The sequence below is a fragment of the Montipora foliosa genome, chromosome 10, assembly GCF_036669935.1.
Source record: "Montipora foliosa isolate CH-2021 chromosome 10, ASM3666993v2, whole genome shotgun sequence".
NCBI classification, from domain to species: domain Eukaryota; kingdom Metazoa; phylum Cnidaria; class Anthozoa; order Scleractinia; family Acroporidae; genus Montipora; species Montipora foliosa.
Window position 1 is genome coordinate 4,839,362 of NC_090878.1, and position 17,500 is coordinate 4,856,861.

At 38.3% G+C, this 17,500-nt stretch overlaps 1 protein-coding gene across 8 annotated transcripts in view; it reads left to right on the forward strand.

Moving 5' to 3' along the window:
- Positions 1 to 17,500, forward strand: part of LOC137973044 (general transcription factor 3C polypeptide 3-like) — a 79,249-nt gene that overhangs the window by 46,691 nt on the left and 15,058 nt on the right. For 5 of the 8 annotated variants that reach the window (XR_011117150.1, XR_011117148.1, XR_011117152.1 and 2 more), the window contains 6 exons: positions 2,584 to 2,619; positions 4,079 to 4,296; positions 6,911 to 8,243; positions 11,951 to 11,989; positions 13,244 to 13,440; positions 13,921 to 14,151. The gene's annotated coding sequence lies outside the window, so the exon portion shown is untranslated. Of the gene's footprint in view, positions 1 to 2,583; positions 2,620 to 4,078; positions 4,297 to 6,910; positions 8,244 to 11,706; positions 11,825 to 11,950; positions 11,990 to 13,243; positions 13,441 to 13,920; positions 14,152 to 17,500 lie in introns of those variants that run through there. The other 3 variants (XR_011117151.1, XR_011117155.1, XR_011117149.1) reach the window with 3 other exon arrangements.

The following is a 17,500-nucleotide window of genomic DNA, read 5'->3' on the forward strand; positions in this document are numbered from 1 at the left end:
TAGTAGTAGTAGTAGTAGTAGTAGTAGTAGTAGTAGTACTGTAGTAGTAGTAGTAGTAGTAGTAGTAGTAGTAGTAGTAGTAGTAGTAGTAGGAGCAGCAGCAGCTTTATTAATGTGTGAAAGCCTTCTAGTTTGGGAGATATCCCATCATATTAATGTGGTGACACAAATAATAATAAATAACAACTATTCACCGGAATGGAGGTGGTTACTGGTGGATATTCACCGAGCCGCGAAGCGGCGAGGTAAATATCCACCAGTAGCCACCAACAATGAGGAAAATAGTTGTTTTGGTATATACTAAAACGGTGAGATACTATAGCAAAAAAAAAATGATTTTAACTCATGATTCCTCCAACGATTACAATAATTTCAGGTCCAAATCCCGCGCGAGTTGCTCGGAGGTGAATAGCAAAGGATATTCGGAGTTTGAGCAGCCAATCAGAGCGCGCTTTGAAGGCTATCCACTGTTTAGTATATACTAAAACGATGTAGCTGATCTGTCTGAAGTTGTCAGTTTGCTCTATAATGTGGGTCCTAAATAGACCGTATTCATAAACCGCAGTTAAGGAATGATTCTTTTGTCTTTATGCCAATCATTCTCACTAGCCTCGTTAGCACGAACAAATTCAAAAGAATTTTTGCTCCAAAGAGAGGCTATTGAGGATGATTAAACACAAAGACAAAAGAATAATTTCTTGGCCGCCATTTATGAATACGGTCTATAGCGCAATGAATGTTTGCCATAAGTTACTGTGTTAAACCTGGGAATTGAAAAGTGGTACTGTCTTAAATTCTTAAATTATAGAAAGAGTTATGTTCTTAAAAGATGACTTTGTACGTCAAAATAAATATATCTTGAAAATGCAAATTTAGTAACTTAGGTAACGTAACTTTCTGCAGCAACCGTTCATAAATGCAGTGTTTATCCTTTTATACAACCCGTAGGACTCTTTCTTGTACGCTTTTTAATCTGTGACTATCGCTAGATTTACAAAAACACCATATTAGCTGACAGTAAGTTAGATATGGTAGAATGGCTGCCTTAAAAAGTTGTAGTTTTACTTCTGCTTATTAGAAAGGTGTGTCTTGATTGCGATTTATGTTTACTTCTTAACTTTGCAAAAGCCTTTGGAAAATGTATTGTTTTGACCTCAATACGACAACCTGAGGTCCTGACCTCTCGTTCTTATCCTCGGATCGAGATATCAAGTTGTACTTGCATTTTTACCAATAAAATATGATTCGACAATCTTGTTTTAAAGGCAAAAGCGTACCCTCTCAGAAATCGAAGGCGACTTTAGGACTGACAAATAATTTATTCTACATCTACTGCTTCAATTCCGAAGCCTTGGAGTTGTAATTGTTCTCATTTGATACTGATTGTTATTTTCCTCGTTATCTGTGGCTAATATTTGCTAAACTTACAAAATGATTAAAAGCTAGGCTCAGAGATTTTAGTAGCTTATAGCTTAATATACTATGAAATCTGTGTTTCGTGATTATAAAACAAAAAAGTGACATGAACATGTTTACATTTCTAATGAACACGAAGGACAGATAACCAAAGTGCTTTTTTCCAATTTAATGTCGTTATCCCTTTGTTAGTTTGGTGGTTTTTAATGGTTCTTGTAAATATGCAAAATATTCCGATATTTAGAATTTTTACATACTTGAGACGTCTCAGTTGTAAACTTAGTTTTATTACTTTGAGTTTTTGAGTTCGTGAACGATTCACTTGCATGCCTTACAGTGCATGGGCACAATGGAATTCAGGTACAGCGGAGCCGGGGGGCTTTAGTCCCCAAATTTCAAACAAAAAATAAAAATAAGAAGTAAAACATCTGTCATTTTACGGTTGATCCACCTTTATATTGTTGATATTTCGTCGAGAATGATGAAAGTAGCATTTCCGAGCTTCAAGATTTCAAATTTTTTTGGCGGAGAATTCCCCCAGAACCTTCTACAAGTTAGCGTCTCCGGCGCTTCTTTGTTAGCCCCCCAATGCAAAATACGCTCCACCGTCCAGTATTATCGTCTCCCATCTCCCATCTATCATTGATTTAAACTGACCTGAAAAGAAATTGATTGTGCAGGTTTAATGTTATAGTGTGGCCATTCAAAAGAAAGCTGCACAAGGTGGTTCCAATATTTGAGGATGTGGTTGAATTATCGTCATTAAAAGCAAAGCTATTTTGTAGAACATTCCCAGAGTTCTATATTTAAATCTTCTATGGCATGAAGATCGTTCTTCTAGGAGTCATTGTAAAGGACGTTGTTTGTAGATTAGTTGTACTTTAATTAATTGATTAGTTTTTGTGGAAGGGGTGAAGAGGAACTAAATTAATGAGGTCATATCCGATAGAGTTAAAAAGCAAGATCACCTGCCTTTTAATCAAGATACATTTTCAAAACGAGCGTCTTCTTTTTGTTGTTTACGAACCCTGAAATGTTTGCTCTTAGAGACTTGAGAACCCTTTATCTAAAATTCTCATTAATCATTCTACGTATCAATGTCTCTTTCCGCTTTTCTTAAAGCATTCCTTTTGGTTAAAATGAGCTTTCTTTTCATCTTTGTCTTAGATCGCAGAGCTCTCTGGAGAGGATAAAGTTACAAAGGTAGGTTTTTCATGCATGTTCACCAATTCCAAGCCTTGGCAAGTCCATTTCAATTATCTTATTATCTTAGTAGGCTACTTAGACATCCAAATTCTTGCGGTCTTCTTTAAAGTGAACCTCACAAACATTTATTGGTTTGAGATTTATCTTTAAAATCAAATTGCAACTTGAAACAAAAAAAAAAAACAGGCTTTGTCGTGCAACACAAATCATGTTGAACATTCATCTCATTAGTGTTTCTAGCTGATCTCATTGTTAACCTTTTATCTTTTGGTATTTTAGCAGCGTCTATTGGTTTTTTATGTCTGTCGTTTAGTTCTTTAAAGAAATGAATACCTAGATCCTGACTTAATCACCAACCTTCGTAGATTAGCTTAATCGTAGTTTTCAGGTTCACAAGATTGCTGATTTAAAACTTGACGAAATTGCCCTTTGCTCGCTTAGTGTTGCGGGATATCGATCACGGATCGCATCTCAGTGTTCCTGGTTCGCATTCCACTGAGCACGCATGCTCCCTATTGCACTCAGTTTTTCATCCATTTGAAGTCGATAGAATGAGTACCATTATAACTAGAGACAAGCTGTGCGACGGCATAGGAGTAGCGCTCACCCGTAAGGTAATAATAGCCATAGACAAAGGTGCCTTCAGATTACCTTCGACTGCGATTGGCTCTTGTCTAGTCTTGTCTTCTTGGCTCTGAATTTCTGCCATCTTTAAATGAGCTTACTAATCTCAATCCTTTTGTAGGGGAGAGCAGTGGGACGAAAATTGACAATCTTTCCTGATCGCATGCATAGCTTTTCAAAGGGCCATTAATACAGTATTCACTTAAAACAAGGAAGTGTGCGCGTACGACAGTGTGCGCGTAGTTTGATAATGGGAAGCTGTCATTCATAAGTTGGGAATTTGTCGAGAATTTAAGACACAGAGGATCCTTAACTGGAACCTAGAGTTGCAAGAGAAGTGTCGGAATTGAACTTACATTGAAATCTGTCGTCCTTGTCGCTTCTTCTGACCAAATTATAGATATCACTGATTTAAGGTTTTTTTTCGTGAGCGATTCTACTGACAAACTCTGCAGGATCTTTCCGTTCATTCCAGAGAACATTTTATACCTTTTATGCATACTTTTACCCCTCTGGTTTTCTCTGAAAAAGAATCACAGGCAACTATTTGGAAAACAATGAAAGCGCAACCAGCTAAAAAAAGGCTTGTGTTATTGCCTGACCGGTTCATTCAGTTTTCACCTCAGCTATTTCTTAGAGGCAAAGTTTGACGAATTTTACTTTTGTGGGATGCAAACTGAATTTTTGGCACTTTTGCATACCTGCCAATATGACTACTAAGCCGAGGTCTCATATCAGAAAATTGAGTTGGCCCGCTTCAAAAAAAAAAAAGGAATTTTGAACTGGGGTAGAAAACGCAGAATGCTTCCATTCTATTACTTCTATACTTCAGATTGTTCTTCGTTAAATTCTCTTTACCGCTTCTCGTCATGAACAAAGCACTTCGTATGGTTCTCGTTGTGGCGCTAGTTGCTGGTGTATTTGTCCAGAGTGGAGAGGCTCTTCTCCGAGCCGGCAGGGACGAAGTCGGGAAACTGGAACCTGGAGTTGATCCATATAAAAGACAGATGGATAACACGAATGAGCAACCACCTGTTTATTACAGACGAGGTAAGATTACAACTTAATGTCGTTTTATGCAAACTCAAACTAGACTACAACCAAATATTACCGAACATAAACGAGCGGAATTCATAGAAGTTTCACTGAGTTTTAGCGAAACGTAGATTTCTGCGGAAAAAGTGCCATAAACATGATTCATCCCGGGACGAAATTCGTCCCTGGTTGACTTTCGTCTTGGTTTCAAAAGCATTACCACAATTGACTCTCACGTTCAACACTTTTCCACCACCATGAGTTCAGCGCAAAACAGGCAACAAAACAAATCTCTTTTTAATACGCAAACAGCCTAGTCTTTGTATTGTCTTCCTCTTATAAGCAAGGATTTGTTCGTTCCGTAAAATTCTCAAAATTTACCCCAACCACGAAATTCCACGGGTAAACAAGTCTTGATCAAGTTAAGCTTCCAATAATCATGCTTGATAACAACGTGATCTTTTTTCTCCGATCAACTAAAAGGAAAAAACGTATCCCACGACGTTCGCTATCTCGACCTTCCCTCTCTGAGTATCCAGTGACCTCGAACAAAATGTTACCACAACCCTCTCCCTCGAGTTGGGTTTGACATGAGTGCGCTGTCGCTGAATATTCAAATTTCCCGCTGCTGTGATAATCAGCAATTTTGAATTTCCCTCATGAGTTAATGAGTCTTTATTTAGGCGTTAAAGCTATTGTTTCAAAACTTCCTTTTAAGGCAATAGTTGCAACGGCAAACAAAAGCTATTGTCTTTGAATTTGATCAGCTTTTCTTGATATGAAGAGAAATCCAAAGTTATCACTTTGACCGATCACGACAGACCCAAATATTTGAATAGGCCAATCAGAGCGCAATAGTTCATTGATTTTCCTTCCAATCAAATAGACAGAACTTCATCGCTCGATTTATATAGCAAACTTGGGCGGTATGAAGTAATCCTTGGTGAAGCAACGTTTTTTCAGTGAAAAGGACTGGATCAATATACCTAATCGGCTAACTCAAAGTTGTATCCAATTCAAACCCTTTGAGAATAAAACGTTTTTGTTCCAGGTATTTCCATATTATTTAAATATCAATGTTATATTATCATGCAAATACAATACACAAAGAATCTTTATCCCGGGAGATTTGAATTGGGTACAACACTGTGTTAGCCGATTTAGTCTGTGCTCTTAAAGTTCGAGAAAAAAGTAATATATGCACCCCGAATAATTAACAAAGCTAAGATAACTTTGAAACCTTAAGGGTCTGTACTGGACTGGACTGTACGGGACAATAGACCCTTTTTGCAGATACAGCGGCCATTTTGATTTCTATTGTTTCGAATAGCTATTATGGGATGCCCAGGGGGCAAATACATATTAATTTGCCCCCTGAGCATCCCATAATGTCTTTCGAAACAATAGAAATCAAAATGGCCGCCGTATCTGCAAAAAGGTCTATTACTTCCAGTCCTATAGCAATAGCAATGGATTTACATACTGCACATATCACATAAAGTCTCATTGCGGTTTACAATTCTTTCTCTGGGGTGCGATTGGACGTGAGCTTGTAAAGGCACCTCTGGCATCCGTTATCAGTCACAAGCAATACTTGATCTCACGGCCCACCTACCCAACCCATGCGAGAATGCGAAAGTAGGAGAAACCACAACACCGGGGGTCTTCCCCTACTCTTGTGTGGGTTCTTTAACATCCCACAAAGTTGATTAACAGGAAGGATTGTGTAGTGTATGTGACGTATGTTCAGTATAAGCGCCAAGTGTACTATGGGTAGGAGCACATAGAATATTAAATTGAGCAGTTTATGTTCTGGTTCGATCCGAGTTGAATCTGTTGTTTCAAGGGTTAAATCCGTTTACTACAGGTTGTGAGACGGGTTCTACGATTTATAGTCCTTATCCGAGAAGATTTGAAAGTCAATCATTTGCAGATGGAATTACAAAGACAGCACTTTCTCCTCAGTTATTTTTAAGACCTTTACTGTTGGTCCGACCGGCGTTTGAACCCGCGATCTCCCGCACGAAAGCCCACAAACTGAGAAAACTGGCAATAGGTTCATTCCTTTACTATGCCTCGGCGGACTGCGACCAATCTCCGCGGACTGAAAATTCAGTGCAGTCGTTAATAGAGAGCTTTAGATTCTATTACGAGAACGACTACGAGTACGATATTTTCTCATAAGACAACAGTGAGCGCGCGCGCAAACCAGCGTCATTTTGGCGGGAAAAACGTGATGCCGTCGTCATTTTAGTACGAGGTTTTGCAAAAAGGTCGTCGAATCAAAACAAGTCAACAACATGGTAGTAGTTTTGCATTTTTTGATTAGCAAAAAGGCTCAGTTACCAGCAATAAGAATAACTGAGCAACCTATTCTGCTAACAAAGAGTAAGATTAAGCGTACGGGTTATAAATTTCCTTAGTATTTTCACTAAAATCGGGCAGTCAAAACTCGTACTGGTTCTTGTCCTCGTCGTAGAATCTAAAGCTCTCTACTATGGGCCTGTAGGAAAGAAGTGTTTTTATAAGCCTGTGAGAAATAAATGTCTTTGTATATTTTTCTTCTTATTTAAATGTTATGTTATGTTATGGGTGAAAAAAACAAACTTCTATGTGTTTCTTTTAACAGGCAGGATTAGAGGAGCCGCCGGAAACATGGGATAGTAAGAATCGTGCAAACGCTCTTTTAAAAGTATGTAACATTGTCCTTTCGCGTTGCGGTTGGTAGTGGAACTGAACTATGGTGAGAGATGTGCTGCCAAGGAACGAGATAAAAACACCTTCAAAGTGTAATAAAGACCATTTTATCGCAGGTGATTTTTTTATTGGTGCACGTCCTCTCTATGACCTCCTAAAAGCCCAAGACATGCCTCCTCCTAGTTTAGTTATAGTGTGGTGAGTAAGTGGCGTTTGCTTTTCAGTACTTCATTAAATAGTCTATTTTGCCGCGCGGGATGTAAAGGCACTCAGGCAGCCCCAATGGGTCCTCAGTTATGTTCACGTTGACAGTCATTGGCCATCCTTAAAATTCTCACGGAACTTTTTTTTAAGAAGCCAGTGTTTGTGAGGCGGTGCCCATAGTTCGTTGCCACCATGCGAGATGAATAGAAAGTCTCGCTATTTGAAGTTGCCATCACAAAGACAGCCCTTACTTCTCAGTTATTTGAAGGACCTGGAGTTTGAATCCATCAACAACCAGCCACCCAACACACACGCAGTAATCTTGTGCTAAAAATAACTTTATTGAAGTCTTTGACGCTATATTACTAACGACAATTGATCTACTAATTGGAGAGACTGCAAATAATCTTTAGTCACATTGAATCAAACCATATGTAGAGTTTATCGATTGGCTCTTAACGTAAGCCGGTGTTTCTGTGAGTTTTTTTTAGGGTGGGAGTGATTTGATAACTTGAAGTTTGGGGAGTAAGATCCTCTTGGGCTGTTGAGAACTGAAAGGAGACTATCGTTTCTGAATTTATTCCTTGACCATGTTGTCATGGGTCTGGAGAACGACAGCTGATTTAGAACCGATACCGATTTGCTTCTTTTTCTTCGTCTCGTCAATGATCCGGATAAAAGCTTCTATCCTTTTAACCGGTCAAAGACATTTCTAGATTTTGCCGAATGCAGATTGAAAGGGTAAGAACATTCGGGATTTATTCCTAAGAGCCGTTGTTCGACGCGTGTCTTTTTTTCCTTCCTTAACAATTTTTGAAATGAGTAGGTCAGTATTCAATCCTGTTTGAGCTCAAGACCTGAATCCATTGCAAGAGATATTTTAGGGTGAGTCCACCTGATAGAGGTAAAAAAAAAAAGCCTCCAGACAGCCTGAGGGATGCAAACGCCGAGAAGTAATCAGTATCGGATTGGATTTCAAAAAGAGTATGTCACGGTTTAAACGATAACCGACAGCAGCTGTCAACAGTTAAATAGGACCCGAAGGGAGAGCCGTGCACACAGTGAGTAATTTCTTGGTTGTTGTTGTTGTTGTTGCTGTTGTTGTTTTTATTGTACGATGGCCTGGGAGGGTCACAGTCCAGTTTTAATTTTGTGAGTCGTCACCAGTTCTGTCACAGGTCACAGGTCAAAAGAATTAGGCCTAAACAAAAGTTTTTAGGCCTAAGGTTAGCTTTTATGAATGTTTAGGATACTTTCTGTATTGGTAAAATAATGACCTGTGACCTGTGAGAAAACTGGTGACGACTCACAAAATTAAAACTGGACTGTGATCCTCCTGAGCCATCGTATTATTGTTGTCATCATCATCATCGTAGTATGGTGGTGGTGGTGTAGTCGTCGTCGTTGGCAATATTCGGTAGTCGTCGTAGTCATTTCCTAACATGCCCTGCATGCATTGGGATGCGCATGCGCACGAGGATGATAAATATTTCCCAGGTTAACCCGTTTTTAAAGAAAGAAATTACGCTGGCAAAAAGGAGTAACAAAACGCTATGAGGTTCGGAAAAATCAAAATAATGGAGGAAATATTGAGAATTGGTTACCTGAAACACTTACCTCTTTCCTAGTTAGTCGGCAAGTTCTGAAAGGTTCTTGATAGATTTCTTTAGCTTCGATTTTTGTTTTCCCAATACCGACTTCCTACTCGAGGAAATGATTTCAGCCCACATTAAAATTGGCGGTAAATAAAAAAAGAAAAAAGGCTGAAATTGTCATTTTATCCGAAATGGGCAGCTAGCATTTGAAGTTAAACAGGTATATTATCCGGCCTTACGCGAATCTGGGAGGCCTTTTATCGAACACCCCCTAAACTTTTGCGGTTTATTTCGGGAGACAGAAAATGCTTTTTTTTCTCTTAAAGGAAACGTTTTAGTTCATGAATTTTTGTAGTTGTTTTGTTTTCTCTGGTATCTGAAGTCCAACGATAATTTTTTTTTCAGTGTAAGCAGGTGAATTTAGTTTCACGAATTGCTTTCGGTGCACGAAAAGTTGTCGAGGTTTTTGAGAAGTATGACACTGGAGAGTTAATCAAAATGTATACTACTGCTATTGCGTAGTATAAAGTACTATTGTTTTTTTTTTTTTGGAGCTTATCGAAACTTAATTCTCAAACTGCACACCGAACAGAGACGTTTTTTCAGTTCGAAGCAATTAAGAATTGTCATAGCTGAGCCTTTTTCCTTAAGAGAATGAGAAGCTAAATAAACTATCATGTGCATCGTAAGAAACATCAAAACATAAAAATAATGCCCAGTACATCTTTCATTTAATTGGTCTTATTTGAAGATTCGCCCACAGACTCAACATTTAGAGCAACCTTGATTGAGTTATCTCGGAGGCACTTCCAACTGTACTTCTGTAAAGCTCTATCAAAATCTCCAGAAAAAGATAAGGCGTGAGTTGCATGTATAGGGTTGTCAAGGTAAATAAATACGATAACCACTGGCCTTGACAGATTGATGGAACGAGTGCACTTTATTTTCCAAGCCATACTGATTTCACCTCTTTACGAAAAGAAAGATAAACCTATATCTTCTTCTTTTCACCTTTCCTGTGCCATGATCATGCCCAGTCCTTTTACCTTGATATCCCTAATTAACAGCCTTAACGTCACTGTAACTTGGTCTAAAACGAAAGGAATCCTTGAAACTAAAAACATGCAGTGATGTTGCATATGTAGCTTGTACTTTCTGGGTGAATGTATTGAAATGCTCTTTTGAAAACTGTGAAAAAGCCCAGACCATGATGGCGCAGACCACATTCTCTACCCTTTGCAACCAGTGCGTTGTTAGTGTGTTCTCTCTTAGTGATTCTGCATGAGTTGGAAACTATTGTTTACCTTCCTTCTTTTGGAAAATACGAAAGTCAAACCATTAACAGAACAAATACACTGTTCGCAGGCTACAGATCAAAGGAAAAGTATTGGTCCGGCCGAGATCCAAAACCACGACACGGAAGTGCAACGCTCTTTCAAACGAGCGAGGTTCGAGTAGCAGCACATCCATGTGCTCTATGCCATAAATACATACAAAATGAGTAAATTTTCCCCAGCTAACAACATAGGTTTGATATTACAATGGTAAGGGGAATTCGCTTCAACAACAACGCCTTCTGAGCATTTTTTGTTTGGTGGATATACTCTTTTGATTAATATGACTTATCCAGTGTATGGAAACGACTAAGAGAACATTTCTTCAGAGCACTTCAAATCAAGGTTATCCTATTGAATTCTCCACAAACTCAGCTATGAGCAAGAAATAAAAAGGCATTCCAGTTTCACTCTAACAAGGTAGTCTTGAAAAAGCTAATTTTGTAATTCTATGGTTTTTATTCTGTGATTCTATGGTCTTTATGATTCTATTCTATCAGTGATTCTATGACGGATCTAACTCAACGCCTTTGAGCAGCTAAAAAGTTTCTATAAGAAGTAGATGTCTCTTATTAGTATATTTTTGATAAATGTTCTTCAAGTTTTATGGAGACTGTACATTGTCTCGTAACATTCAAATTTTCTTGTGGAAGTCATCTTCAATTTCCTTTCCTTGTGTTCTTTTGCTCTCCTGTGAATACGTCGTAATGTTTTAAAAGGTGGAGAATAAACTGATTCAAAATGAAAAAGAAGCTTAAAGACGGATTTTAAAAATCCCTTAATTAATCTTAGTTTTGTATCGTTTAAGAAAGTATATAAATAACTATATGAGAGTTAATTTTCAAACATAGAGCTTCACTTATTTTCTTTAAGTTTTTTTCTGAAGGTTGAAGGTACCTCTTGTTTTTGCTGCTTCATCTGAAGTGTTTTTTAAAATTTAGAATTTCTCAGTGGTACTGACTTCTGAGTCCGGTTTTCAATTTCCGATGGGAAAAGTCCACCGATTTCATTCAAATTTCTTATCAGTTTTACCTGACGAAGTAAAAAGAAATAAATGTTCATTTATTAGTCGGAACTGTACTGTGATTGATTCACAATTTTTTCACACCTGTCAGACAAATTTTGTTACTTTTCCCGGCTTACTGCTTCTGAGGAAGAAAAAAAAACCACTATTTTTAAAAGCAGAAACCTTAACGTACCAATAAAAATCTCCGACGATGAAGAAATTTCTTAAATATTCTCACCAAATGTAAGCGAATAGAGTGAACATGAAAAAAAACGAGTTGCTTATTTCCGCTGTTTAAAATGGATGAAACGAATGATAGATTGCCTAATGTGGAGTTAAGACAACGATATCACAGATATTTTTAATACTCTCTGAAGTAAACTGATAACTCTGACCTTTTTAGCAGATTCTAGGATATGTCCAAAATGGTGATTTATCCAGGCCACATTAATTTGAGAGAGTTGCTATTTGTAAAAGAAGCATTTTTAGGCATAGAAAAATACCTTAAAAGGCGAAAAGGAAGAGAATTGAATATTTTATCTTATTGATAAAGTACATTCCGAATATTTAGTCAAATGAAAGCTATATCTAAAACAGATTCATGTTGCGCGGCGAGTTTTCGCTAGTAGGGAGCCCATAGTGATATTCTAAATTAATTTTAAAATTCGTCAGTAAAGAAAAGCGTTTCATCTTTGTCAGCCAGGCAAGTGAGACGTTGTTTTGAAAACGAAGAGCTTTTGTTATTTCTTATCTTAAAATTGACTCAATTTATACCACGCATCCGTTTACTGTTTATAAATTAAGACTCGGACTCTGTTTTTCACAACCTACAGATTACAGAACATTTCAAGAAAGGCAAAGTTTGGAGAAAGGTAAGAAAACTTAGTTTTAAAAATTTTAAGGAGCTAAATTAACTAAGAGCCGAGTTTGTTTATTGCAGAGTTGCATATTACGATTCATTTGGCTATCAAAAAAAATTCTTAACAATATAACTGGATAAGGTTTACATTGGTATTTTTCTTTGCCTCAAATTTTCATTAACACCTAAAGGTGTTAATGAAAATTGTATTGTCTGGCTAATAAGATGTTTGGTGTTACAGTCGCGCTTTTCTGTGAAGCTGTTTATCGTAATGTATTACTTGGACTATTGAGCACTACTTTTCTGTAGTACTGTTTATTATTCTGTCTGTGCAAAGTCCAATGACACCCAACGATAGTCTTCGGTGAAATGTGTATTCGGGAGAGTCAAACAGCTATAGATTTCTTTACTAAAACATCGCCTAAAAGATTCGCAACCAGGGTAAAGTAGTTCCTTACGTTTTCGGAAGGGGTATTTTTGGAATTTTTTGTCACCCAGCAGTTTGGGATGAGAAAATTGTTTGGTTGGAAGTTCAGTCTTAGAAGATAACCTTCAGCTAGGAAATTCTAAAATGAAGATATCATTCCCTAACATTTTCGGACACTTCAGTTCTCAGCTAAGATAGACAGTCTTTTTGACATTAGAAGGAGCCTAGAAATGTCTCTCAAAGGCTTTTGGCTTAGTTTGCTAGTTGGATGCCCTTGAAAGTAGTTCCATCTCTTGAGACTATGGGTGAAATCCTTAAGTGTGGCCATTCAAATGAAAGCTACTTAGCAGTACTTTCCTGTAGTACTGTTTATTATGCTGTACAAGGTGAAACTAACTTTTGAGTCCTTGGCTGAAGTCCTTAGGTGTGACCATTCAAATGAAAGCTACTGAGCAGTATTTTCCCGTGGTGCTGTTTATCATGCTGTACAAGGTGGTTCTAACTTTTGAGTCTGTGGGTGTAATCCTAAAGTGTTACCATTCAAATGAAAGCTACTGAGCAGTATTTTCCTGTGGTTCGCAAGTTCTGTTTAGTACGCTGTTCGAGTTGGTTCTCTCGAGTTGGTTCTCTCGAGTTGGTTGGTAGGATTTCGCCCGAAGACTCAAAATAAGTTATTTTGAGTCTTCGGGCGAAATCCTACTATGTCTATTCTGCTGTACAAGGGGCTTGTAACTTTTCAATCCTAAAGCGTGATCATGACAATCAAAGGGCAGCACTGAGCAGAACGGTCGAAATTCTTTTCAGTAGGCTTATCTTAATCTTGGGCATTTCTTTCCTCAGGTTCGCAATCTTTACCATGAACAAAGCAGTCGTTGCCATTTTAGTCATTGCACTTGTCGCTGGTCTTTTTGTGGGAAATGGTGATGCCCTTTTACGAGCAGGCAGAGACAGAATTGGAAAGCTGCAGCAAGCTATGGAGGAACGAAGAGAAGCTGCTGCTGCGAAACGCGAGACCCCACTCTGTTGGCCTGTTGCAGGTGAGGACTCGGAAAATCATTCCAGGGGATTCGTCGAACATCACTCGAGCATTTCCGATCATACGATAGAAACTGAAACGATAGGAAACATTAACGGCGAGCAGTCGACATATTCCGATTGCCCAACATGACATCACTTTCCGTCAACTTATTTGTTATTCTCGTTGAATTCACGATGTAATGAAGTACCCGTTGTTTGAAACGTGAGATTGTAGAACTAATCGCGACATTAAAATCGTCAGATTTTAAAATAAATAGGGACAACAACATACAACCACATGAAAAATAAATAAGTAAATAAAGAAAACTACGTGAGAAATTCGCATTTTGTGAAAAAGAAAATGAGATAAAAAATCTCAAGAAGTTAAGATGCTTTGAGTTATCTTGGCTGATAAGGTTCAAGTATAGGAGCACAGGTGCGTTGAGGAATCATTTTTATCTGAAGATATGTTTTTGACTTTTTTGCTAACATCATTTCAGGTTCTTGGGATGAAGGTAGCAAAATGGAAGACTAAGGCAACCTGAGGAAGGTCACTGAGTTCGAAGAAAACGAAGAAGCAGTAACGTTGACGAAGCTTCCTTAGTTATTAGTTTGTTACGAAAAGTGGAAAACGCTCAACGTTAAACGTGTAGCAAAGTCGTGAAAATTGTATTATGCCTTATTATGAAGTTAACGTCGATGAATAAACGCCTTACTTATAGAAGAGCAAATAGCCACCACATTTTTTGCTACTCCAAACAGCCAGGGCAAAAATGGAACGGAGGGGACGGGAAGGATAGGAAAGAAGGGAGAAAACATAGGGAATCCCCTCCCCCCACCCCCCCCCCCCCCTTGCCTGTAATCTCCCAGTGGTTGTCCATGAAGAGAGTAACCATTTGAGTTCGATTTTGATGCTGCCAACTCATAAAAAAGAGCACAACAATGTGTTGGGTAATGGGGTTCGGAACTGAAGGACTACGTGTTAGCAATGATTATCCCCCCAATCCATTCTATCATCCTTACCCACCCCTCTCTCAATAGCAAAATTTGACCAGGTTTTGCATTGGGACCAAAAAGTTGCTCTATTCTTAGAAGTCCAGTATAGCAGTTTTTTTCTTAAAGGACAGGTTTTGATATGAAGCAGTTCGTTTGGTTTCAACTAAACTTCAGAATTTTTTCTGAATAAAGAAGAAGCATTTGCCAGGAGCCTGACTAGGAGTTTACATTTTCGTTGTATTTGTGGAACGGCGTTTTTACAGACCGAGTTATTTTTTGATTGATTTTCCCGCGAAACCAGATACAAGTCTTGCATGAAAAATCATTGCTCACTCGTGCAAGACAAATCTAAAAATAGCTTGATTATTGGAGTTGTAGGCTTCTGCATTTGCTTAGTGTAATAAGTCCCTTTCCACAGGTGCTTCTTGTTTGATCAGTAATTGGTTTCAAAGCTAATCAATATTCGTAATTTCCCACGTGGTCCACGGGCTTCCACGTGGTCACTCTGGGAAGCTGTTTCGGTGGCATCGTCAAGAAGGAAATTATCGGACGAAATTCAAAGGTTTTGGCGTACTTAAATGTACATAGGTAAGCCCTGATAACCAACAAAAGACAATAAGTACACAACTCGTGCAAACAGAGCCCTTTCTTGCTGTAATTTTATTAGAAAGCTGAAGCAATAGATCTGAATATTCCTGGTCATCTTAATACCTAATTTACACCTAAGGACGTCTAGTAGATTTGTATGAAGGCTAACTTAGATTTGATCGAGTATAGGAGAGAGTTTATTTGCGGTTTTCTGGATATTTACTGGCTGAAACGCAAGGTGTATTAGAATTTAATTTAGAAAGGGAGATCATTACATTTTCTCAACTGATCACTTTCAACGTTCTGTGTGACGTCGGATATTTATTTCCTTTGGGATGTGTAGGTGGCTTATGCGTTACGTCATCACTTTCATGTTGGTAGACCAGAATAACAGATCTATCCCTAGCTTTTTTTGTTTAGTCAGACAACATCTATTATACCATTGTCATCTGTAATTCGAGGGTGAAAATGAATTCTGCATGAATTTGTAATCTTCTTTATGATTTGTCATTTAAAGTGCCCCTGTGACCAAAAAAACCACTTCGTATTTTTGTTTGGATTTCAAAGCTATGTTAACTAAACACTTAAGCGACCAAATTTTTAAGCCTGATTTCAAAAAGACACCTCTTTATTTTAACTGGGATTTTCCCATTTAATTGTCCGTCATTACTAACTTTAAGATCTTAGAGAGCTGGATCGAGAAAAAAATGACATCAAAGGCTTACTAGTTTAAGAATACAATGCGTGTGTACGCCGCAGAATTAATATGCAGCACGGGAGTTTTGGGTTTTTCAGGTTTTGCATATATAATAAGCTGCATTCACACGTTGAAATTTTAAGCTAGTAAGCCTTTGACGTCACCTTTCCCTGGATCCAACCCTCTGAGTTGCAATCGCTCAGTTTATGAACGTGAGCAATGGCGGGTCGTGAAATCCAAAACTTATAGCCTGTCGGGTGTTAAGCAAACACACTTTCAAATCTGAAGAAAAAAAGAAGTGACTTATTTAATCACAGGGGCACTTTAAGCCAACAATTTTGGCAGTGGCAATATGGTTCGTATAACGTCCAGGCAAATTGTGCATGTTTGTTTGTTTTTTTTTTGCAATAACTATGATCTTGCAAATTATGAGAATTTTGACATAAAAAACTTCAATTGGGCAATTCATTGCAACATTTCATGAAAATGACATCAAGGGCAATCTGTTTTTTGTGGCAACAATTTTGATCTCGCCAATTATGGAAATTCGGATATTGACATCTTATCCAGGTGATCTGGTGACGTAATTTGGAGGACTGGGAAGAAAGATTTTAACGCCGTATCCCACAACCATGCGCGGCCTTAGGTGTTGTTTTCAAATTCCCTGCAGTATTTCCATCGCCAGAACTCAACAAATCATTCCGTGTCTACCACATTTCCTGTTACTGAATGAACATTCAAGTAGACCCGACGAGATAAAACCTCGCCTCTGCCATGTTGAATTCCAAAATAAGGCCGCGCGCGGTTGTGGGATACGGCGTTAAAATATTTCTCCCCAGTCCTCCGAGTTACGTCACCAGATCACCTGGATGTACTTACAGTACTTACAGTCCAACCTAACAATCCCGCGACGCAACACAGTACCAGTCTCTCTAACGCTTTTCACTCATTTACTCCTGGGAGTGAGAAGACTTTCCAGATTCGCCAGACGATTTTACTCATCGCGTAGAATGACTATTGTTCTCCGGACATGTACTTGCAGTGCAGTCAAAATTATAGATCAGTTAAATTAGCGGCCAAGCGTGACTAGAGTGCCTCTCATTAGTTAAAGATTACGCGAGATTTCTCCAACAGCGAATAACTGCTTTGCTTTGGTTATTTCGGGCAGCCATGCACTTTATCTTATTTCTATTATCAATTTTTGTAATGTAAATTTAATTTAATTCAGGGTGCAAATAAAGTTGTTGTTGTTGTTGTTGTTGTTGTTGTTACTAAAACAGCTATAAACCGACACTGAGGTGAATAGTTGTTTTAGTATATACTAAAACAGTGAGATAATATTGCACAAAAAGATGATTTCAATTCATTTATTTTTTCAAAGATTACAATATTTTCGGGCGCGAATTCCGCGCGAATTGCTCGGAAGTGAATTGCAATGCATATCCGGAGTTTGAGTAGCCAATCAGCGCGTGCGTTCAACGCTATCCGCTGTTTTGGTATATACTAACAATGACTACTTTCAATGTCGCAAAATGCCACTTTTAGGATTTCAATAACTAGTGACGTCCTGGGGCGGCGGAGGAGTGAGTGAGTTAAAGTGATACCTTATAAATTTTTCTTTGCAGAACATGGTAATATCTAGTCAGTGGTGAGTTAAATTAGGAAGAAGCCTTGATTGCCTTGATTGCCTTGCAACAAGTTAAAACAAGTTATATTGCCGTTAATTTGGAAATGCGTTTTGTGCTAGGCTCGATCATCAGCCACTGTTTTGGGAAAGGAGCCCTTTTTCTCTCTCTCAG